General features: G+C 35.8%; 1 long non-coding RNA gene across 2 annotated transcripts in view; it reads right to left on the bottom strand.

Annotated features, from left to right (window-relative positions):
- Positions 1 to 24,240, bottom strand: part of LOC145785971 (uncharacterized) — a 167,884-nt gene that overhangs the window by 16,814 nt on the left and 126,830 nt on the right. The window contains exons 2-3 of one of the 2 annotated variants that reach the window (XR_014291229.1): positions 21,840 to 22,030; positions 20,489 to 20,537 (exon numbers count right to left, since the gene is read on the bottom strand). This is a non-coding gene — a long non-coding RNA (uncharacterized LOC145785971). Of the gene's footprint in view, positions 1 to 20,488; positions 20,538 to 21,839; positions 22,031 to 24,240 lie in introns of those variants that run through there. The other variant, XR_014291228.1, reaches the window with a different exon arrangement.

Here is a 24,240-nt window from a genome sequence, read left to right as displayed (position 1 = left end):
TAATTGTATATTTAAGTAGTTTTACGAGCTATCGTCAGTAGGCTAATAAGTGCTGCTAATGCTAACACCATGCATACTACAGAAGGATGGTGGAAAATGCCAGGCCTCTTTGTTTTTATGAATGTAAGTTAAATATAAATCAAATCAACTGAGGATTAACAAATTGGAAGTTTTATTAGGAATGGAATATTTTTCTGTAATATAAAGGTTAAAATGTGACAAGGTCCAGTATTAGATCAGCTTCTACTATTTAGCCCTCCCTTTCCAATATCACATGCGTGGTTGTTGTTGCAGGATAAAACACGGGTTTCGGCAGCACCTTATCACAAAAGATGTTTTGATAATGCTGAGTTTATCACTGATGAATTACCGGTATATTATACTGTATATATCACTTATATTATCGAAAGCGTTACGTAACGTTTGGCTTGAACCTCCTCCTTCCAATATGACGCTAACGTAACGCTTTGCATAACCCCCCCGTCGAAGGCGTTACGTAATATTTGAACGTTCCCTAATTACAATTTTTTGACGTATTTTTTATATTACTACCCGTCTTGCATTGGAGGTTTATACCAATATACAGTACATTTAATTGTAGAGAACCCCGCTCATGTCCAGATTAAGGACACTTGCCATCGGTTCGATCCCTAATAATGAGGTAGTAGTGTAATTACGTTGTTGTGAGCGAAATTGTTTTCACAGAGAGCTCATTTTGTATTATTACAGATGTGATTCGAAGGCAAGCCAAGGCGACGGACAAAGATATCGAATCTGCAATGAAGCAATATTTGAAGGCGGCTGGTGACAGAAACAAAAAAAAAAAAAAAAACGGGCAAACAAAACTTCCGGCGCAAATAAAAATTCCGACAATGGCCTACATGAACGCTACCTGTTTTTTGTTTGTTGACCTTTTAGTGTTCACTTTTAATATGTTTACTGTTGTTATTCAAACGTGTTTTCGGAGGGGTGTTTTTCCGCCAGTCCTAATCCCTAACATTTCCCCGAACCATGCCCCGAACCCAAGCTCTTTGGCGTCAAAACGACCTGTTCCCAGTTTTTTTCATATTTACCTAATGGATGTCGAAACGCAATAATCACTCATGATTGTTGATATAGTGCATGTATCCTACGTGAGTTTACGTTTTTTTCATGCAATGGTAGACTATGTTATGAGGGTTTGAATTTTGTGTTATCTGGCTTTGAAGGTTGCCAGCATGACAGCCACAACAAATGTGCAAACGAAAATGCGTTGTGGTCGTCGTTCAGGCGGCTCTTCCCCATAATTGTGGTTGCCGTGCTGGCAACCCTCAAAGCCAGATAGCACAAAAAACTTATTAATTTGAATTTTTTTGCTGGCTATGTCTTTCTTTATTACATCATAGAGTACAGTGGAAGCAATAAGTGTTCTTGATGTTGCTGTGTATTTTCTTCCAGTGCTGTGATTTTGACGTATTGGAATACCTACGATGTAGGCTTATTGCTTATTTGTAAAAACCCCACAGCTGTTAAGTGAATTTTGACAGTTTTCGCGCAAACAATAATTTTTAAGGAAGAAATTCTATTTAAAAAAACTTTCTTGGTTTTCGAAACTAGTTATATATATATATTACTATATATAGTCATATATAACGACATATAAGTAAATATAACTATATGCACTTATAGTTATATAACTATAGTTATGATAGTGTAGTTGTAGTACACAATTGGTTTCTAATCGGGAGTAAACTTTACTTACCCTTACCGTAGGGTAAATCTTGCAAGCAAAAATTTGAATCACACCCATTGTAGTTTCGAAAACCAAGAAAGTTTTTTTTAATAGAATTTCTTCCTTAAAAATTATTGTTTGCCCGATAACTGTCAAAATTCACTTAACAGCTGTTGGGCTTTTATTAAATAACCTCATGTTTATAGTCTAGCTTTGCTCTCACATGGCTTGGACGTGTAAATTGTTTTGTTATTTGTATTACAAATGATCGTAAAAACCGCCACTCATTAATTACTGAATCATTTTTTAGCATTGTAGGCTATCACGAAAATGGAGCTGTGGGAAGACTATGTATTAAAAATCTTCATTGTTTTCGTTGTTTTACATTCTTGAATTGCGTCTCGTTTTAATCACAAAAAGACAATTAATACACAAAATGCTTCCAAAACTTTTTCTGTTTTGCGGGAAGTGATTTTCTGATGTCTCTGGATTTATTAATATTCAATTGAACACTGAGAATATGTCCTTATAATGTTTGTAATGTATTGTATTGAGTTTAAATTTAACCGTTGTTATTGCGTTCATAAACGTAGTTGCACTGATGAGAATTTAATATTCGAAAACGCGTTCTGCAACACTGTTTTTTGCACTCTGCAATGCCTGATGCAGATTTATCTGTAGATTTCCATCACGCATTGAAGCGGTGATCTGACAATGAAATTTTCTACGGTTCGAGAAAAAGTTTTCTCTGCCTATAAAACGTTGAATGGTAGTTTAACTGATGGTTTTACTGTTTTGTTTTGGTAATTTCGCAAAACAACAGCTGCTGATGGTGGCCGAAAAAAAGGGCTTCAGCAGGGCGGCATTCATCAGCCAAGCGACAGCGCGCGCAGCCAGAAAAACGTGCCAGTAAGTTTAGCGAAATTCGTTGACGTACAGACAGCGCACCGTTAACTGACTTGAGCGACTTTCAAGTTCGGGGCGCTTACGCGCCGCTGACTTTATTGTCGATTTTCGTCAGCGTTACGCCGGTTAAACGATGAGCAGATCGGTGGCGGCTGGCTGGCGATTATCGCCGGCGCATCGCCAATAACTTCGCTAGCGTGTAGCTGGCTAGACGCCAATCTTTGCTACTTGGGAAGTACTGTATATACAGCAGCTTAATAATTGAAGGGTTTAATTACTAAATATTTGTGGAAGCTTTAAGCTGAAGTAGGCTTGAACTTAGTACCGTAATTGGCAGATGCTACTTACCCCATAAACATTGGCTCGTAAAAACACGAGAAATATACGTGTATTACACGAGTTTCCTCAGAATTTCTCGTGTTTTTCACTTGTTTTTCACGACCAATGTTTATGAGGTAGCCAGCATCATTTCCAAAAACATAGATTGATCAAATAATTCAGTTGACACTTATTATAAAAAAGTGTATAAAGTTGTTTTATTTAGTGATACAACAAAAAGTTGATATGTTTCAATCAATGGCACTCAAAATAGTCACTCCCAAAAATTCCTTTGTGTTGTAATTTCTTATTCTTTATTAGCTTAAGCATGTCATTTTTTGAAGGTCAATTAGTCTACTTATTGTCTTAGTTATGTTTATTTAAATTGATAGTGTCACAAGTTAAGCGTAAATGTGGTGGAATAAACTGCTGTTTACCATAATGTATAACAGCACTACAAATATGGGATTTTGTTTGTACAAAGTTCCAAGTGGTGAAAACAAAAGGTTTTCTGTTTCAACAGCACAGTGGGAAAAACAGTTTCATCGGGTAAGATCAACATAAATAGTGTAATTATATGTTGTATGTCATGATGGTTGACATTAGTAAACATTAAGAGCTTATGCCTAGTGAATCACGTAATGTGTCACACATATAATGTTTCTTTTTTTTTAATTTAAGCAATAAGCATATGGTGCTCACTGCTAATGTACTCGTATATTGAGAAGATTCACTAATCTGGCATGATCCCTGTGTATAGTTGATTAGTGATGAACATGTGTGCTAATTGTAACATGCATTGTTAAATGTTATTTATGATATAGGTCATTGATTTTCAGGTTTAGTTGGGGATGTCAATAGAGAGAAGATGCTACTAAGTAAAGCTTCAGATGCCTGTCCTTACCAGCAATAATTTGAGAAACGTTTGCTGCTGGTGCAGAACACTACTTCGGTCGACAACGTCAAAGAGTTGAATGTGATACCGCGCCTACAGTTCGAATGTTTAGCACTAGGCTACCGCCAAAACTTTAGATATGGTAAAGTACTCTGCAGTAAAGGGATCTAATGTCGAGAGTGAACATTAGACTAACTACTCCGGCATACCGCGCCTTATTTAAGTTACGGTGTTAATAGAAAGCCTATTTTATTCTTCAAAGTAATGTGCTATGAAATCAGCTTGAAAAGCATACGATGAAAGTTTGCTATGATGTTTATTGTACAAATCAAAAACGGACGACAAAATACAACAGGAATTCTCCTTCAATGTTTGCTTTTAGAATTGCTTATACTTTTCAGAGTGCTACGTAGTGCACTGTTCAGCTTATGCGATTGTTTAGCTGTTTTGTTTCTACCATGTAAGAAGTCTTGTAGTGGCAAAAAATATGACTTCTCATACACATACAGCACTTAAGTTCAGTTTTTTTTTATTTCTGACCATCGCAGCGAAAACAATACACGTTAACATAGTAAGGGTCTAGAAAAGTTCTTCAAAAGCGCCTTTGTAGAGGGTTTCTGTATGGATTGCTGTATACCTTGCACAGTCCAAGTCTGGCAATAAGCTTTCTTCACGATAGTCATGATATGCATTAGGCAGATTAAGGCTGTTAATTTCATTGCGCGCAATATGTCGGTGTAATACCCCACTTTTCGAAGGAAATATCCCCGTCATAGGCGAATTTCCACCTTCCAAATCTTCATTCAACTGTAAAATACAAATAAATTCAGTAATGCATCATCTTCAGCAAGTGCCATTAATGTCTCCGAACTTGGGTGACCATTTGATGCCACAGTTCTTTTAGCATACCGTACCAGTAATGTAATGCATATGTTTTGTGTAAAATAAGTCACATTCAATTGCTATAGATAGTATGCAAAAATTGGCACCCAAAGAAGGTTCATTACCGGTACCTCAAAATGTAAATATAGCTACACTGTTAAGTGAAAGGTGTATAAATTTCCACCCCTAGGGGTGGTCTCTGTTTTCCACCCTATGCGTTTGTAGGGTGGATCGTTCCACCAAAAATGGTGGATATTTCCACCCTTGACCAATGGTGGAGATTTCCACCCCCAACAAAATCCACCCTAAACTGTGGAAACTTCCACCCACCCTATACACTTATAGGGTGGATATTTCCATCACAAAAGCTGTAAAATTCCACCCTTCATTTGAGGTGGAAATTTCCACCTCAGCAGCATCCACTCTCAGGGTGTCTAAATTTCCACCCTTTAATAATCATTCTCTATCTCCGCTTGCAGCAGATTGCGCATCAACATGGGTTACTTGACAGGGTTCCATGTGATTTTATGAGCCGTACTGCTTCCATGCTGGCTCAAGGCAGATTGGAAGAGGATGATATGTCACTAGATTATTACCCGATTTATCCTCACTGCCTTATGCAAGAAAGAACACAATCGGTACTATTTTTGAAGTCTTTGGTATGACCCGACCTGGAATCGAACCCAGGGCTACCAGCACCAGAGCCGAAGGCGATAACCACTGAGCCACCGGTGCTCCACCCTTTAGGATTGTCCTATTTTTTACCTTATTCCTTTTGCTTGAAGTGGAAATGTCCACTCTATAATTCAGACCGTTTGTTTATCGCAAAAATTCCGTGTTGCTGTATTTTTTCGTTGTATTTCTACCTCCCAATCCGCCAGGTTGCGTGAAAAGTGTTCCTTGCACAAGTGTTTTTCAACCTTCTTTGAGCCACGGAACACTTTATGTGTCAGCACAACATGGTTTTTCATAGGGATGGTGAGCAATAGGCTTTGGCAATCAATATTTGTTTTGGTCTTGATTCTGTAAGTTCAAAGTTAGTCATTCGATATTTACATAAATTCACAATCCTTATATTGTTTTGCATCACTGTGTTTGTTGTTTCCGATGGTGAGCCAAACGTGCAGTCAGCATCGTCAAAAACCTGAACCACCGACAAAATATGATCGTACCCTACACATGAAAAATAAGTTAGAATATTTTCCGATAGATTCGTGGTTCAAATTCAATTGCTAGGAACGCTGAACGCTAATAGAAATAGGAACTCTATCAAGCTTAATTTGCAAAAAAAATTATTCCAAATTATTCATATTCGCAAGAAATCATATAACGTTGCATTAAAATTTAATTTAAATTAAAAAAAAGAATGATTACCGCAAAGCTACTGATGCTATACGTTAATTGTCTCTATTTTGTGATGTGAACAAATTTCAGATGGGTGGAACAATCCACCCTTTCCTTCATTCCACCCTTGCCGCGAGAAATAACCACCCTCAATAATTTCCAACTCAGCCTATCCACCCTCGTTGTTAACAGCGTGTGTATTTCCACAGTTTAGGGTGGATTGAATACTAAACGGTGGAAATATCCACCATTCTTTTCGCTTTCCACCCTTGCCGCGAGAGATTTCCACCCATGGAAATTTCCATCCCAAGGTTTCCACCCTTTTGATTAACAGTGTAGTAGCTACGGAATTATTAAATTAATGCACTTCTAAAGTAGCACCATCATAATGGTGTATATTGCATATTATGCTTTCGAAAGCTAACTTTTTCAACCTGCAGTTATGTATTTCATTGGCTACATTTCCAAATTTGATATTGATAATATTATTATTACTATTTATTTGCATCAGACCAATAAGTCCATATTAATTATCATACATGCAAAAAGACAAAAACAAAAAATACAAGAATAATCACAATAACCCGGTTAACAGATAATGCTGTTGCGGAGAATTGTTAACGAGTAAGCTGCAAAAGTATTAAGTGTAGTTAAACATACCTCATCAAAAATATTGTACGATAAGTTCTTCTTCACTCATGTCTTGAAGAGCCTCCAAACATTGTGACAACATTTTAATGACTTTTTAAAACAATATAATAAAAAACCTTTCTGTACACTTATTGCTGTATTGTAATAAACATATACTGTATTTATGAACATTCTCTATTTGTATTATGCATATAAATTGTTTTCTATATCATGAGTGGCCCACGAGTAACATGCTAAATGTGACATATCTGAAATATAGAAGTGCTGTATTTCCTTTTCTATGAAGCTAGCTGTTTGCATTCAAAAGTAAGTTACCAATACCATAGCCCATCGGTGTTTAATTCAAACATAGTTATTTTGCTTACCGTATGTATGTGCTTACGAGAATTATCACAAGCATATTTTTAGTGGAATTGGCTCAAAATCAATCATGGTTACGGTAATGAATAAGAACTCATAATATATGGGCTACAAATGTGTCATGTCAAATGCACTTCTTCATTTTGGTGCAAAATATCTTAAGTGGAACAAGAAAGGAGATGACATACGTAACTTTATATTTTTATCAGTAGTAAACAAACAAGTTTTTTGCCAGTACATCTGCAGTCTGTAGTGTAAACTGACAAACAATAAATATTCAATGGCAAGTTAGAATAAACTTATTGGGCCTAACCTAGAAAACTAGCCACAAGAATGGGAGAATTTTTTGACTGTAATTCACATATTCTTAATGAACAGCAAAATTGTTGATTGTGTTAAGTATAGATTTGACCAGTGCATCATAATTTGCACATGTCTGATATAACCTTATCTAGATTTACATAATGTAATTAATTTCTTTTAAAAATTCTTCAGTATTAATAACCTGTACAGTGTACATATATATATATATATATTTATAGACTTTTTATAGACTATTTATAGACTGCTGTGATAACAATGAGGACAAATACTTAGAATACTTGGGTAAATTAGAAAGTATGCTTTTTGACTGCTCAAGCAACAACACTTGTATCCTAGGTGACTTTAATGCAAGTGACAAAAACATGTTTGGAAGCATGTTCAAAAGCTTCTGTGCAGACCAGGACCTGATTATTTCAGACATGGCCCTGTTACCTGCTGAATCATTTACCTACATCAGTGATGCTCATGGGACATGTAGCTGGATTGACCATTGTGTCACTTCCACCGCTCTACACCAATCCATCTGTAAGGTAGAAGTCCTCAATGACTATATTATATCTGACCATCGACCCTTATCGGTTAATTTCAACTGTAAGTCGCTTCCAAAATTGGATTTTATTGATCCCAAATATACCAATTCAAGTACTTTCTCTTGGAAAGCAGCATCTCAGCAGCAATTAGAACGCTATGCTCAAGAAACCAAACACAGGTTAGCTCATATCTCTTTGCAAGCTGATTCCGTCATATGTAAAAACTTTCTCTGCTGTGATAAATCTCATTTAAAGGAGATTGACAAGTTTTATGACAGTATCGTAGAGGTTCTCCTAGATGCCTCAAGAAAAGTTCTTTTAGTTAAAAACAAGAAAATATCTACTTATTCAACTCCTGGTTGGAACAGTACTGTCAAGTCCCTCCACAAGCAAGCCAGAGCTAAGTACCTGAACTGGGTTGAAGGTGGCAAACCTAAAACTGGCAGCATACGCAAGGCCATGTGTGCTACTCGTAAAATATTCAAATCTTCTTTACGAAAGTGCAAAAGTAACAGAGATCAGCATGAAGCAGATGCCATTGCCAAAGCATTTCATGCTGACTCCTCGTTTAAAACATTTTGGGATAAAATTAGACAGTCTGGATCACAAAGATGTTCATTACCTACCTCTGTCGGAAGTGCTGTTGGAAGTAAAAACATTTCGAACATGTGGATGTGTCACTTTAATCAATTGCTAAACTCGACTGGTAAAAAAGTTGTCAATGAAGAATTTGTTTCATCTCACTTAAATGATATACATGGCCAGGGTTTTTTTTAAGGTTTGGTTTGGGTGACCGCTAAGTAGTTTTAAGAGACCGCAAGTTTTAAGCGACCAAACAGCCTGCCCAACACGGCCGCCAAACAAGTTTGCTGCACAATCAAACAAAGTGTGCTTGTTGGCTTCTGCTTGTTATGTTTCCACACGTAAAAACTGATCATTATGCGCCATAAATCAGAAATAAACATTGACGAGTATCGAAGGTGCACTTCTTTTGTGAATGACTCTTTGATTCAGCTGTTAGCTGTACCTCCACTTATTCTTTTTTCCGGACGTGAACTATTGATCGTAGGATATATTCGTATTATCGACAAGACATAGCGAGAAACAACCATTACTTTTCTACTGTAGTTGCAAGTCCAAATTTTGGGAAACCGCTGGAGAAATTTGGGGGACCGTTTCGGTCCCCCAAAACACCTTAAAAAAAACACTGTACATGGCTATCACAATACTAGCCAATTTCTGACCTCTGCTGACACAGTTTCTTCTTTGCTTCATAAATTACCATTAAATTGCTCTGTTGGTTGTGATAAAATATCTTCTGAGCACATTGCTTATGCAGATTCCAGTATCAGTGTACATCTTTCATCATTTTTTAATATGTGCCTTGTTCATGGGTATGTGCCAAATGTTTGTCTTAAAACCGAATTAGTTCCCATTGTTAGAAACAAATCTGGTGACGTAAGAGACATTGCAAACTACAGAACTATTGCTCTTGCTACGGTCATTTCTAAACTATTTGAGCATGTTGTACTTTTTTTCATTAATGACTATCTCACAACAAATGATAATCAATTTGGCTTTAAACCTAAGCATAGCACAGGTATGTGCATTTTTGTACTTAAGCAAGCTGTGTCTTACTACAGAAAACGTGGAAGTCCTGTTTTCTCTGTATTTGTAGATGCTTCGAAAGCATTTGATAGGGTAAACCACAACCTCCTATTCAAGAAATTAATTCAACGAGGAGTGCCGATTTGCCTTGTTCGTCTAATTGTTTATTGGTATACCCATCAGCGGATGTACATACGCTGGGGTTGTCATTACTCACAGTCTTTTTCTGTCAGCAATGGTGTCAAACAGGATGGTGTCCTCAGTCCTTACTTATTTGCTGTGTATATGGATGATCTATCGACTGTGTTAAGCAAAACCAAGGCAGGCTGTTACATAGGCAATACACTTGTCAATCATCTCATGTTTGCTGATGATATTTGTTGTATTTCTCCAAGTGTACATGGTCTGCAGAGTATCTTGAATGTGTGTGAAGATTATGCGCTTTCTAACGATGTCATTTTTAACTGCAAAAAGTCATTTGCTATGTACTTCCAAACCAATCACTTAAAGTTCAATTTGAATCCAATTGTACGGCTCAATGGAAGTGCGATCAAATTCGTAGACAGTGTCAAATATTTGGGTGTTTTTCTTGACACAGCAATGTGTGATGACAAAGATATAAATAGACAAGTGCGATCAATCTACTGTTCTGCCAACAAATTAAAATCAAAATTTTACAAGTGCTCCAGTGATATTAAAAATGTTCTATTCCGTTCATATTGTACTCCAATGTATGCATGTCATCTGTGGGAAAATTATCATCAACGTGACATTAATCGCCTGCGTGTTGCCTTCAATAATGCATTTAGAATTATACACAATTTGCCTAAACACTATATAGCGTACGTGAACATCAAGTCTTGTGCAACATTATAACATTTGATGCATTACTTCGGAAATATGTTTTTTCTTTTGTTGGAAGATGTGAAGTTTCGTCTAACTCTATTGTTGCCTCCTTGATGAGGTCCGACTGCCATCATAAATCAAATTACCGTCTTCATTATAATAATTCTATGTATGCTATTGTCTAGTTTTGATGGCTGCCATGTCATCTGATTGTTTTTATCGTTCTGAATACTTTCAGTTCTTCTAACTTGTAACACTACCGTACTATTGTCTGTAAACTTGTAACAGTTGATAGCATATTTAGTGAGATTTTGTGCATTTGCAGTTTGTGTATTATTTCGTTGTTTTGGATATGGACAGCTTTGTCTGATGCAAATAAATATTATTATTAATAGACAAAAATAGCCTACTGTTTAATCTTGAGTCTAGGTCAACTTCCATTGGCAACAAGTGCCTTTCTTTAAACTATAACCAGTGCCTAATATTCCTGGCAGAAAAGTTTATTTACTAACCAGCCTTTCAACAACCTATGTTTTGGTCTTCTGCTGAAGAAGCCAAAATTCAATTCCTTAATAATTTGAACTCACATCATCTTTTAACTACTTGTAGTCATGCTAACCTAAGCCTCAGAAAAGTAAACCAAACGAATTTTTCCAGATAAATACTGGAACTAACATCCTAAATATTCTACATTAGTTAAAAACAAGTCTGCAACCACAATCTCTTTCACAATTTCACCATTGATAGTAGACAATATGCCTGTATTTGCATACCTTTGGTGCTTTGCTTTCATAACATACCCTACCACCACTAGGAGCGCTGTTTCACGAGCGACGACAACTGCCTTTTTCGTTAGCCTTCCAGACTAGTAATATAGAGACTGTGGTTTGAGAATTCACCTAACCAAGAACAAAGACCACGTTACATGCCTTCCACGCCTAGCCTACTTAATATTCAATCGTCAGTAGTCGGCGAAACAAGATTATTACCTCAGAAATTGCAACAAATGGATTATTACGTCAGAATAGCAACAGAAATTGCAACAAAAAATCAGTATCTGTGTAGTTTTAATAAAATATCAATAGAGAGAAGAAAAACTAAGTTAAAAGAAAATTGTGACCTAATCATGAAATTTGACATTTTTTACCTAATCTAAAAACTTTGAAACCTCTCTTCGTGTCAGCCTGAAATTTTGTTTATGGACGTTTTATAAACTTTGAACAAGGCAGAAAAATTTTGACTTTATTGACTTTTAGTTGCCCTAGTAATTAGGTAATGTGGCGTTTAAACAAATTAATACAGAAACTAATTTTAGTTAAATGTTACAAACCTTCTTCTTCTTGTTAATGCATCCGCAGACAGAAGTAGCACGGCAAAGAGCAAAGCGAACACAACCAACTTATTCATTGTTGATAGTTTTGTATTTAACTTATAACAATAGCCTGCTCGGTTTGCCACGAGTTATATAGTTAGAAGCGGAATGTTCGGGCAAAACTAACTGTCCTGTTCCTGTCACTATCATTGATATCTCGTTCACGATCACGATATCGATATCACGAATCACATATCACGATAGGAACACGATATCACGATCATTGATAAACAACAACTGCGCGGACAATTGTTGATAGTTCTGCAGGAAATATTAAAGATTGAAGATGAACAATTTATCTTGAAGCTCGTTTCAACATTTTTTGATATTGGTGAAGCATAGAACCTAATGTTGTAAATTTAGGTTTATTCTACATGTTTCTACATTATGGTTTCTTTGTTCGGCCAGTGTTTCCTTAATTGTTTTCTCTGTTCGCACCTCTTGGCTTATTCAGTGTCAGCAAAACCTAATTAATGGTATCACCTATATACTGTTACACTCTTTATTCGATTGAAAGAAAATACTAAGGTTTACTATATACATCTTTATGCTAACGTTCATCCATAACAAGTGTTCAGAGCTGTAATAAAAATCTTTTGACTACTTTTTGTGAATTAATTTCATTTTTACCCTACAATGGCCTGCTGAAACCGTATATAGATTGTACTTTCGACGGCCGCTGGGTAGCAGTAGAACCTGTCATCACACCAACCTCTGATGAAACAACATTCACTTTAATTCTTTGTCATTAACCTATGTTTTCCGAAACTCATAGACTAACATCCAGCTGTTTGACACCAAACTGGTCTTAAAGTAGCAGAATATTTTTCCAAATCTTTACTTTTTATTCATTTTTAGTTTTTGTGTTCGCCATCACTTAAAAGAGTATTGAACATTTTGAAGCAAGAGTTTGCTTGAAACTACTTTTGGCATTTTTTGAATTTTCTAATTTACAAATTAATTACATTTAAAATAATGCTTATTTTTGTTAAGTTTATGTACCGTATTTACTTGATTGTAAGCCGCGCTTGATTGTAAGCCGCCCTTGATTGTAAGCCGCATGTGATAGTGTTAAAAATTTAATGTTAGCCGCCCTTGAATGTAAACCGCAAATACTGTTTACACGCAAAGCTGAAACTGTTTACTGTTAAGTACCATAAATAAAACTGACAACTCCTTTTTTTCTTTCGAATGCACGTCATAAATGTATGTGACAATTTAAAATGCACGTCACAACTTCACATTGTCGGCATCAGACAACGCAGTACGGCAAAACATCTATGGCAAAGTCGACAAGGAAAAAGGCAAAAAGAAAAAATGTAAGCCGCCTTTGATTGTAAGCTGCCCTTGAATTTAAGCCGCAATCATGATGGAAAAAAAAACTTTATAAGCCGCGGCTTACAATCAAGTAAATACGGTAACCATTTGCAGTAGGTGCGCAGCAGCATCTTTTTAATATTCATTCGTGTATGATAGCTATTTTCTTTGAAAGTGTAGTGTTCTTTATTATTAACCCTTTGCTTTTCAACGTTTTTTTGGAAGTTAACTGCTCAAGGGGGGGCCGTTTTTGGATCAAATTCAATCAGCTGTTACGAGTTATCCGCTGATGCTATTTCAACAGAAGTTGCACTGGTGTGAAAACAAATCATTTGTCTATAAGTTTGAAAACTCATTATTTTAAAATTTTATATGTTAAACTTGATATTTCAATTTTTGCAAAGGTACCCAAAAACGACAATTTTGATTTAACTCGCCGCTATTTAATTACCGTGCTAATCCGATTTCATGCAAACTTCTAAATAACAAAGAGCTCGATCGAACGCACGAAGTGTGTGTGCGGTGTGCCGAATCATTGCATTGATTAGAATTTACGACTTGCGAGCAAATCTTATTGTAAGCTACTCACTGATTCTAAAATAGTTACAATCAGAGTAATATTGTTACACGAATTTGAAAAAACAAAACTGCGTTTGTTGTCTTACATTTTTATCCTAAACTAATGCATTCCGAAACTCATGGCTAGCTTCTAGTTTTATGGAACCAAATTTCTCATAAGTAACACCTTAGCCTGCTTGAATAGCTGTTTACATCTTCGTTTGTGTATTTTAGGTCTACAATTGAGTTTGTAGAATGAATATTTTTAGTAGAAAGAAGATAATTGAACAAGTTGTTGAAATAATCTGAAATTTCTAAGTTCAAATTAGGTGCTTTTGAAATTGTGGATTTGTGTCAAGTCGCAACACAAATATCATGCAGGCCACATCATAAGTCATTTCGCTTACGGGTGTTTATAAACATGACTCATAAATTACATCCACAAAAAATACAGCATTTACATCAACAAAGCTAAGTTCGAAGCTCACTTTTTATTGAAGATTGTGTCAATCAATTTGAAAATACATTTTTAGTCAGCCAGCGTCGAAATAATGCAACAGCGAATTGAGGAACATGCGTAAACAAAGGAAATGTGAAATAACCCACAGTCAGCAAATCTACATAAATTTAACGTTTACAAATGTTGAATCAATGTAAAAGAACTGGATTGCTGACTGGGTCCTTATTGTTTGAAGCACTAAAAATACGCGTAAAAGTGACAACGTCAGCAAGGCAGTGATTATGTTTCTGGCCAAAAAAAAACATTTTACTGAGATACAATAAACATAATCATTTTGTGCCAGATTGTGAGAAGACTTCCTAGATTCTTTCCAACCATTTGCATGATTGCAAATTATTTTCTATAACTTTACATTGCTAAAAAATGTCTTCTTTGTTGAAACAACGTGGCTACAATTCTATAAAAAATTCTTAGGCCTACTACATTGAAGTAATGAAATTTTTTTTGTGATTTTGCTGATGACGTTTTACAATATCCGAGAAGTAAAAAATAATAATGATGAATTATTTTACAAAACCGTGGTTTGCAAGTGCTTCACAAAAAATTGTTGGGGGAAAATTTACTATTAGACGTAAAACGTTTGTAAAAGAAAATTGTCGGTTTACGTATTTATAATGTTTATTGCGCTGTTATCGAATTATAAACTGCCTGTAGGCTATTGTCTACCTTTGTGGTTGCCGGCCAGCTTAGAGCAGCATGCAAACTAAGCGTTTATGGTATTTGCATCGTGTTATGATTCTCGAAAATTTCCCACAAGGTCTTTATTTTTATCGTGATATTTTGTGCCTCTTCTGTCCTAAACTTGAAGTTATTGTGCAGCACTATCCACATCGGTTTTTAGACTCAGTCTTCATTGAAAATCTTTTGTGTGGTGCATCATTTCAAGTAGTGTCTTCCCCTAAACTGTTACACAAATCGCCTTGAACCAGGTTGATTATTATGTATCATGTGTGGAATTATTACTGTAGATGTCTGACTAAATTCATGCCAAAGTCGAGCAAATTCTGCTTTCGGGATCCTTGCCGTTATTTACTGTATTTTTTGTTGATAAGTTTAGGCAGCATTTTTCCAAGATAAATGAAGACATCGGTATTGTTCGTCACTTAGATTTAGTTTTCTCAGCATTATTTATTCATTCTTTGATCCACTAGTTTGTCCCACTTTTGGTATAATCGGATCGTTTATAAATGGCGGGTCTTCACAATAGCCGGCCTCTTATACATTGGCGCAACGTATTCAGATGTTGAATCAATGATGAAGAAAGCTGATTTGTTGTTTGTCTTATGTGACGCCTAAATTTATGCCTCGTCTACAGTACAAAATATTTTGTAATGTACATTGTGTACATTGTACATTTTGTTTGTAGGCCTACATTACAAAATATTTTGTAATGTAGATGAGGCATTATCATCTTTATTTTGCGCTCTTTGGAACAAAACACAGTGCACTGTGAAACAAAAATACAGGACATAACAACAAGTAGGCGACATAAAGCAGTGAAGGGACGCCATCGAGTTAGCTGCTACGTGTAAAGGGAGCCTATCTCATAATTTTGAGTGTATCTCACAATTACTGTTTGCAAAAACGCTATTTCTCCGGCTTCTCCCAAAAGCATTTGCAGTGATACATTTCCTCAATTGCAAGTTTTGTCAATGAGAGCATTTCCATAGAACGTTTATTTCGAAACCAGGTTTTCGTGTCTTTATCCAAGAGAAGATTTCTTATTGTAACGTTTTTTATTCGTCAATGAATATTATCTGCTTGAAACAACTGTTTTGAATAGTTTGTGGCCTCCATAGCCTACTATTTTGATCGTGGATTGCTATTCTTCTTTGTAGAGCTGATAACGCAAAAAAGCTTGCTATTATTGTTTCTAATTAACAGCTTTGCGATCACTGGCTTTTCTTTGTAGCATAAGAAATAACGCGCTTTGTATTATTGAGGTCAAACCAAACAAAAGAAAGCAAGAGGATGCTTCTCTCTGCTCGCGCATATCGATACACGAAGCAATTATGAGCTTATGGCTTGTCATCGCAATGTAATCCATTTCACGCTTTGCTGGAAGTTAGCTAGAAATAGTAAAAATTCACCAAAATCTTGAATTTACAAGAAAACTACACAACTTTTAGCATCAAATTTAATATCATCAGATCCGCCTGGCAATTTTAGGAAAAGTCAAGAAAAACCAAGTGCATGGCGTTACTGTGCTTCAAATAATTAAAGGAAATATGAGGGGGGGGCCAAATCTGGCCTCCCTTTGAGGAGCAAAGTGTTAACACAATTCAACTTTTTAACTCTTGCGATTTGACACGAATAGTCGCCTAAGTAGCAATAACGCAATGTACTAATTTTAATGTCTTGTCTCACAGACTAATGTGATAATCTTTGCCTCTAATAGATCATTATTGTGCAAAGTTCAAATTTTAAGATGGCGTCATTATGGCTTTTTATGACCTCATATTGACGTCATCATCACAATTAAATCTGAAGTCTCGTTCTATCAGACAACACTCATTGAAAAATTTCAAAAGATGTGCATAAGTTGCCTGAAATAAGCAAAATGCCTGGTGCTAAGTGATGCTTCTTAATGCCCCCACACTTCTCAAAATTATGCCAAATATTGAAAAGTTAATTTTTACTTGAGAGCTATTAGTAAGGCATTGGATCAAAGTGTTTTCAGTTAAAATAAAGGGTTCAACCGTCAGGATCACGGCTTAATGGATCAGAAGTGGGTGATTTTGACAAAAATGGAAATGTTTAGGCCTCTTGAGGCAGAATATCCCATCATCTAAGAGCAAAATAGTTGTGATTTTCTGTTTTCTCATGGTCGAAATCATGGAAAACAATGCAAGAAGCCCAAAAAATTGAAAATTTCTGATTTTTGAACTGGTCTACTGTGCATGCACATTGTACATATTGGACAATTACCAGATTATTAAATTAGATAACACTGTCCGTTCAGACACTATTTATACTTTCAGTATCAGAGTAAAAATAAACCTAGGTAGTGATCTATGCGAGTGTGATGTTGGGCCACGTTTCTGAGCTTCATATCTTATTTGCTTAATTTTTGAAATGTAACGAAGCCACTTATGCACGCTTTATTAAAGAATACAAATAGCGTATTTGAATTGAAGTAGCCTAGCTCGCACTTAGCCAACATCATATTGGTTACGAAAACAGAAAATTAGCTCGTGGTATTAGTGTTTAGGCTACTATACTTAATAAACGCTTTGTTTATTAAATAAAAACAAACGAAACAAAGTTTGTTTTGTCCAAACCAAAATTTTTTCGGCAGCACAATGATTTAAAATCGATCTTGCATTATATTCTTCCAAAGTCTAGGCCTGAACTACAGCTTTGGTGCAATGTAATTGCATCGCACCTTTCCTGCAATACAACCTGGAAAAATAGAAATTCACGGAAAACCATTACGCATCATTTAATTAGATTGACATAAAACAAACATTGCAAACCTTCTTCTTCTTGTTGCCTCCGCAGACAGAAGCAGCACGGCAAAGAGCAAAGCGAACACAACCAACTTATTCATTGTTGATAGTGTTGTATTTAACTTTATGACAATATTCGACTTGCCACGATTTATACAAAAAATCATTAAAAAAATTAATTTTAATTAAAAGTTACAAACCTTCTTAATGCCTCCGCAGACAGAAGTAGCACGGCAAAGAGCAAAGCAAACACAACCAACTTATTCATTGTTGATATTTTTGTATTTAACTTGATTAAATGATTGATTGAATGTTTATCCTCTGAGTGGGAAAGTTTCTTGCAGAGCTTAATCCTGGCAGTTTTTGTATACTTGTAGAGGCTTTAAATCACTGACGCAGGCCCGGTCACCGAGATTGACAGAGTGAAGTTTCCGATTGTTGAAGTCTTGTTGCCGGGAAACTATTCCATCCATTAGATGCCGCTGAATGGAGAGCAGTCCTTAACGTGCGTTGCTCAAGCGCACATCCCGAGAGTCGAACCAGCGCTGCTTGATCTTGAAGCTTCTACGTTCCAGAAGTGACGCACTAATCAATTGAGCTATCGGGGTGGATATTCGGTTTGGTTTGCCACGAGCTATATAGTTAGAAGCGAGATGTTTGAGGCAAAACTAATTTGTCTGTTCATATCATAAACTTTGATATCTCGCTCAAAAGCAAATCAACAACTGAATGGACATTGGTTGATCAAGGAAAGGGAACTTACTACGGATAATTGAAATCGTCCACCACGTTAGCTCAGTGGCTACGCGGCCGGCTCAAGACCACGCGGCGCTGGTTCGACTCTTGGGGTATGCGTTTGAGAAACGCATTTCAGGACTGCTCTCCATTCAGCGGCACCTAGTGGATGGAATAATTTCCCGGCAAGATCACTTCAACAATAGAAAAACTTCACTCTGCCAATCTCGGTGACCGGCCCTGCTTCAAGAGCCTCTACAAGTATGCGAAATTACCAGGAATAACCTGTCAAGGCTTTGTCAGTTCGAAGATAAAGATTCAAAACCAACCAACCAAATGCTAACATTGGTCAGTTAACTTGGCTTTACAGTGGTTTGCATTAAAACTTCAGAAAATATCTAAATCAACCAAACCAACAAAACTAAGCAGAATTTACTCATGATTCAACAATTATAGCATTGTTGCCAAATAGATTAAATAAAATCAGAGCAACACAACGATTGACAACCAAATAATTTTCAATGATTCTTTATGAAGTTACCACCTATTCTTCTTCTTCTTCACCCATTGCATCGTAATGTAAATCAAGAGCTATGTAGCGCCCATGCACAACGTCAATTATACTCTCAACAGGCTCTCCCGTAAGATCTTAAATATCCCAAATGTAGCCGAACTTTTAAAGCTAAGATTGGATTCATTAGCCATTTAAAAACACATCGTTAGCGTTTTCATTACAAAATCCATCATCCTTGTAGACGAGGGACAGCCATCATAGACATCACAACATTAGCAATATATTTTGTCGTCACCGAAACAGCTCCAATTCCTTACCAAAATTTATAAAGCGTCGCTTATATATTAATCTTCTAGTTCAGTGCTTTTCAACTTTTCTTTTTTCAACCTTTCTAATCCATAACTCTTGCAAATTAAGATTGGCGTAACAACTAACAAGCTTTTTGGATATTCTGGCATTTATAAGTTTTGGTCATTCGACAATCTCCGGACTATCAATTGAAAATTAAAAATCTCAATGTTAGCCTCAAAAAAACTAATAGCAGCAATTGCAACGACGAAAGATGAAAAAACTCTCATCACAGACTCGCAACACCAAACCACCGTTTTGAAACATAGCATAAACTTCAGCGTAGATTCTTGCATAATTCCCACCGTACATTTTATATGCAGCGCCGAACCGAAGTTATTAAAAAAGTTTACCCAAAGACAGGGCCGTGTAAGCACCATCTTGCCCTTCCCTACCTCTCCGAAATCCACTAATGGGCTTCTATGTTTAGTGATTGCACTTAAAAATAGGACCAGAATGCCTTTAGGGCGGCACACTCTTTCTATGTGGGGAAAAATTTACATTTATCATTTCAGCAACGAGTAAACTATTTTTAACATATTATAGAATAAAATAGTTGATAGACCATGCCGACAATGCAGAAGGGAATCCATAAAAAGTTGGGAAAGGACCAGAGTTTTAACAAAGTAAAATTTATAGCATAAATGAACAATGCAATGCAAAACTTAATGTCGAAATAATTAAAACGAAAGGGGGTGTGGGGGGTTGTTCCCCAGAAAATTTTGACAAATTAGTTACAGTCTTGTTTTGGTTCCTTTTCAGGCATTTCTAGAAGCAATATTTTTTTTATCGAGATGTAAACTTTGTATGCAACCAAATCCAAATTCATCAAGTTAAAATTGGATTGGTGTAGACGTTTTGTTTAAGATTTACGTTAGCCCACTATATTTTAATTGTTTTTTATTTACAACCACAAAAGGACTTCAATAATTTATTTCTCGAAAATTTTTATAGTGTGTTGTACCCTTTCAGTAGGCTAGAACTGCGAAAATTTTGCCTGAGGTTTCCTTATATTTTCAGATAACATTTTCACTTCATAACCTATCTCAATTAGCTAATATAACATTTTTTATCAATCCAATAAACAAGATTTTTCGCGATATCTTCAACTTTTCTAGACACATTTTGTGAATGACATGATTTTATTTTCTGTAAACACAAATTGTACATTAGTACGTTTGAAGTTTTCGTAAAAAAAATTTCGAGCAGTTTTATTAGCATAATTAGCATAATATTAGCATGTATATTTTGCTGATATATATTAATTATCAGCATAATATTCATATATTGCAAAGTGCGCAAAATGGTTTCCATGTTCTGAATCTTCTTTTCCAATGTCATTCCAATTTCTGAAAAAAATAACATAGATTGTCGTTAATTTTTAAGCTAAAGATATGTTGTTTTTTTTCAAAAGGCCATTAATTGATGGTCTGCAATTGGACTTGTTGTGCAGCTGAGAGGTGAGTGTTCTGCACGACACTTGGCGGCACCTAGCGGATGGAATAATTTACAATCCACAACAATTCGATCAATTTCGTTAACAAAGTTTGCATTAATACTTAAAAGCATCAACAAGTATGTGAAGTTGCTTGTGGGATGAAGTTTTCAAGAAGCTTTTTCGTCTCATGCTGAGCATTCCAAGAACCCATTTTTTTTTACTTGAGAGAGTAAATCTAAACTTAACTTTTTCCTTTTTACGTATATTATTGATGTGAAAGACCAGTGTTACATCATTGTGACGTAGTTATTATCTATGCTTTTGTGACGATTGAACAACATTTTATGACATTGCAGCATTTTATCAACATTTATCAAGTATATTGCTTGTTGGATCTAAAGTTTCTAAATGTACAGTTGATAAACTTGTTAGAGGCTTTCACTAACTAAACATTGTTCGAACTTTTAAGCCACGTTAGACTTTATGATTACACATTTTAAAAAATATCTCAAGCAGCGGTTTTAAAACTGTTTCATATTTAGTGAGTTATTGTCCGTCAACTTGTATTGTCCATTGGCCAAGTTGGATCACATCTAAGGATATTGAAACGTGAATCTTATTCGTACTTGCCACTCAGCAAAGGAAGGTTTCAGGTAATAATGTACTCGCTGCGCTGGCACTGGGTGCTTTGTGAGCGCTTGGAGCGGTGGTTTTTTAACCAGTGGTGCAAGCACTACAAATGGATTCGTGACGTGCTGTGATGGGATGCGAAAGTGTTGAATAATTGAGGTCAGTTATAAATTGTTGTATGGAGCCATGTTTGTTTACAAGGCTTTCTGGCAACATTGTAAATTATAGGTGGCTTCTATCTTTATTCATTCTAAGGAAGGTTGCGAGTACTGGTTATAACAAGGAAAAAGGTTACGAACCACTAGATAAGAGCAATGCGAACATGCGATGGATGGGCGAAAGTCTGTAAGATCAAGTGTTTCAAATTGTTTTGCAACGAAGAGTTTCAAAAATTATCATTGTAGTGATGTAGTGACAGATCGTAAAATGTTACTTATAAATTTTTAGTTTGACTGTTAGCACAAACCTTCAAAAGTCTACAGATTGTTACAAGCCTGGCCATATCTTGAGATATATCTGTGGTTCATTCACAAGTTGAACAGATAAATATGCAAAAATACTCATTCACTATTTCTAAACTTACAAAAACCATTTGTTGGTTAATAACCCTCAGCAGCGTCAGCATCATATTGGGCATCCTCGTCAAACAGATCTCATTCTTCATCACCTCGGCGGCGGCATTTACGAAAACATTTGGATCGTCGTCGTATGATACAATCACGATCGTGTCTACGGCACCGTATTGACCGCATGCATCGTGGCACGCAAGACGGTCTGAAAAATTGAAGTTCAGTAATTAAGCAATGCCATCTGCATATACGGCATTTTACCAAAATAATTTTATGTAAATGCCACAAACTTCATTGTGTATAGTTTAGTAGTTAGGCAATGTGGGGTTTAAACAAATTAATAAAGAAACTAATTTTAATTAAATGTTACAAACCTTCTTCTTCTTCTTGCATCCGCAGACAGAAGTAGCACGGCAAAGAGCAAAGCGAACACAACCAACTTATTCATTGTTGATAGTTTTGTATTTAACTTTATGACAATATTCGACTTGCCACGAGTTATATAGTTACAAGCGGGATGTTCGGGGCAAAACTAACTTTCCTGTTCCTTTCATGATCATTGATAGCCTATCACGTTCAGTTAGCCAAATACAACTGCACGGACAATTGTTGATAGTTCTGGAAGAAATATTACAGATTGCACATAAACAATTTATCCGGAAGCTCGTTTCAACATATTTCGATATTGGTGAAGCATAGAACCTATTGTTGTAAATTTAGGTTTATTCTACATCTGTTTCTACATTATGGTTTCTTTTTTCTTCCAGTGTTACCTTAATTGTTTTCTCTGTTCGCACCTCTTGGCTTATTCAATGTCAGTACAACCTTATTAATGGTCGTCTCACCAATATACTATTACATTACACTCTTTATTCGATTGAAAGAAAATACTGAGAGTCACTGTATACATCTCTGTGCTAACATTTATCCATAGCAAGTGTTCAGAGCTGCAATAAAAATCTTTTGACTATTTTTTGGGCATTCATTTCATATTCAACCTACAATGGCCTGCTGAAACCGTGTAGATTGTACTTTCGACGGCCGCTGGGTAGCAGAAGAGCCTTTCATCACATCAACTTCTGGTGAAACAACATTTACTTTATTTTTTGGTCATTAACTTGTGTTCTCCGAAACTCATAGACTAACATCCAACTGTTTGAGACCAAACTGGTCTTAAGTAGAGGAATATTTTTCAAAATTTTTACGTTTTATTCAATTTTAACTTTTATGTTTGTTATCAATTAAAAAGAGTATTGAGCATTTTGAAACAAGAGTTTGATCGAAAATGCTATTGGCAGTATCTGAATTTATTAATTTACAAATTAATTGCATTTTAAAGTCATGTTGTTTTTGTTAAGTTTATGTATCAATTTACAGTTGATTCGCAGCAGCACAATTGTAACATTCATTCATGTAAGATAGCCATTTTCTTTGAAAATGTAGTGTTCTTTGTTATTTACACAATTCAATCTCCTGCAATGTGACACGAATAACCGGCCAAGTAGCAACAACGCAATGTACTAATTTTACTGTCTTGTCTCACAGACTAATGTGACTAATCACAGACTAATGTGAGATTCACCATCTTGAGTGTGTGGCTGAGATTTTCAAACTGCACACCACATTATCTATCAATGTCCTGTATACCTACCACAAGATAGACTTGTGTACCTAACAACGCTCGATGAATACACAATCCATTGGCTGCTGAGCCTGGATGTAACAACGTGATCTGTGGCGGCCTCAAACGCAAGAAGAAGAAGATGTGCTAATCTTTTGCCTTCTAATAGATCATTATTATTCAAGTTCAAATTGTAAGATGACGTCATTATGGCTTTTTATGACCTTGTAATGACGTCATCGTCACAATTAAATCTGAAGTCTCTTTCTATCAGACTAGATCCATTGATAAATTTCAAAAGATGTGTATAGCTTGCCTGAAATAAGCAAAATGCCTGGTGGTAAGTGATGCTTCTTAATGCCCCCGCACTTCTCAAAATTATGCCAAATATCGAAAAGTTACGTTTCACTTGAGAGCTATTAGTAAGGCATAAGATCAAATAGTTTTCAGTTAAAATAAAGGGTTCATCCGTCAGGATTACGGCTTAATAGATCAGAAGTGGGTGATTTTTGAACATTTTCAAAAATTTGCTGGATTTTTGAAATGTAACGAAGTCACTATGCACGTTTTAATAAATACAAATGGCGTATTTGAAGTGAAGTAGCCTAACTCACACTTAGCCAACATCATAATGGTTACGAAAACAGGAAATTAGCACGTGGTATTAGTGTTTAATACTTAATAAACCTATTATTCATTAAACAAAACACAAACCAAAGTTTGTTTTGCCCGAACCTGAATTTTTTTCGGCAACACAAGGATTTAAAATCCACCTTGCATTATATTTTTCCAAG

This window comes from Aplidium turbinatum, chromosome 16 (assembly GCF_918807975.1).
Source record: "Aplidium turbinatum chromosome 16, kaAplTurb1.1, whole genome shotgun sequence".
NCBI classification, from domain to species: Eukaryota; Metazoa; Chordata; class Ascidiacea; order Aplousobranchia; family Polyclinidae; genus Aplidium; species Aplidium turbinatum.
The sequence above is the reverse complement of the archived record's forward strand: the minus strand, read 5'-3'. Positions and strand labels throughout refer to the sequence as shown.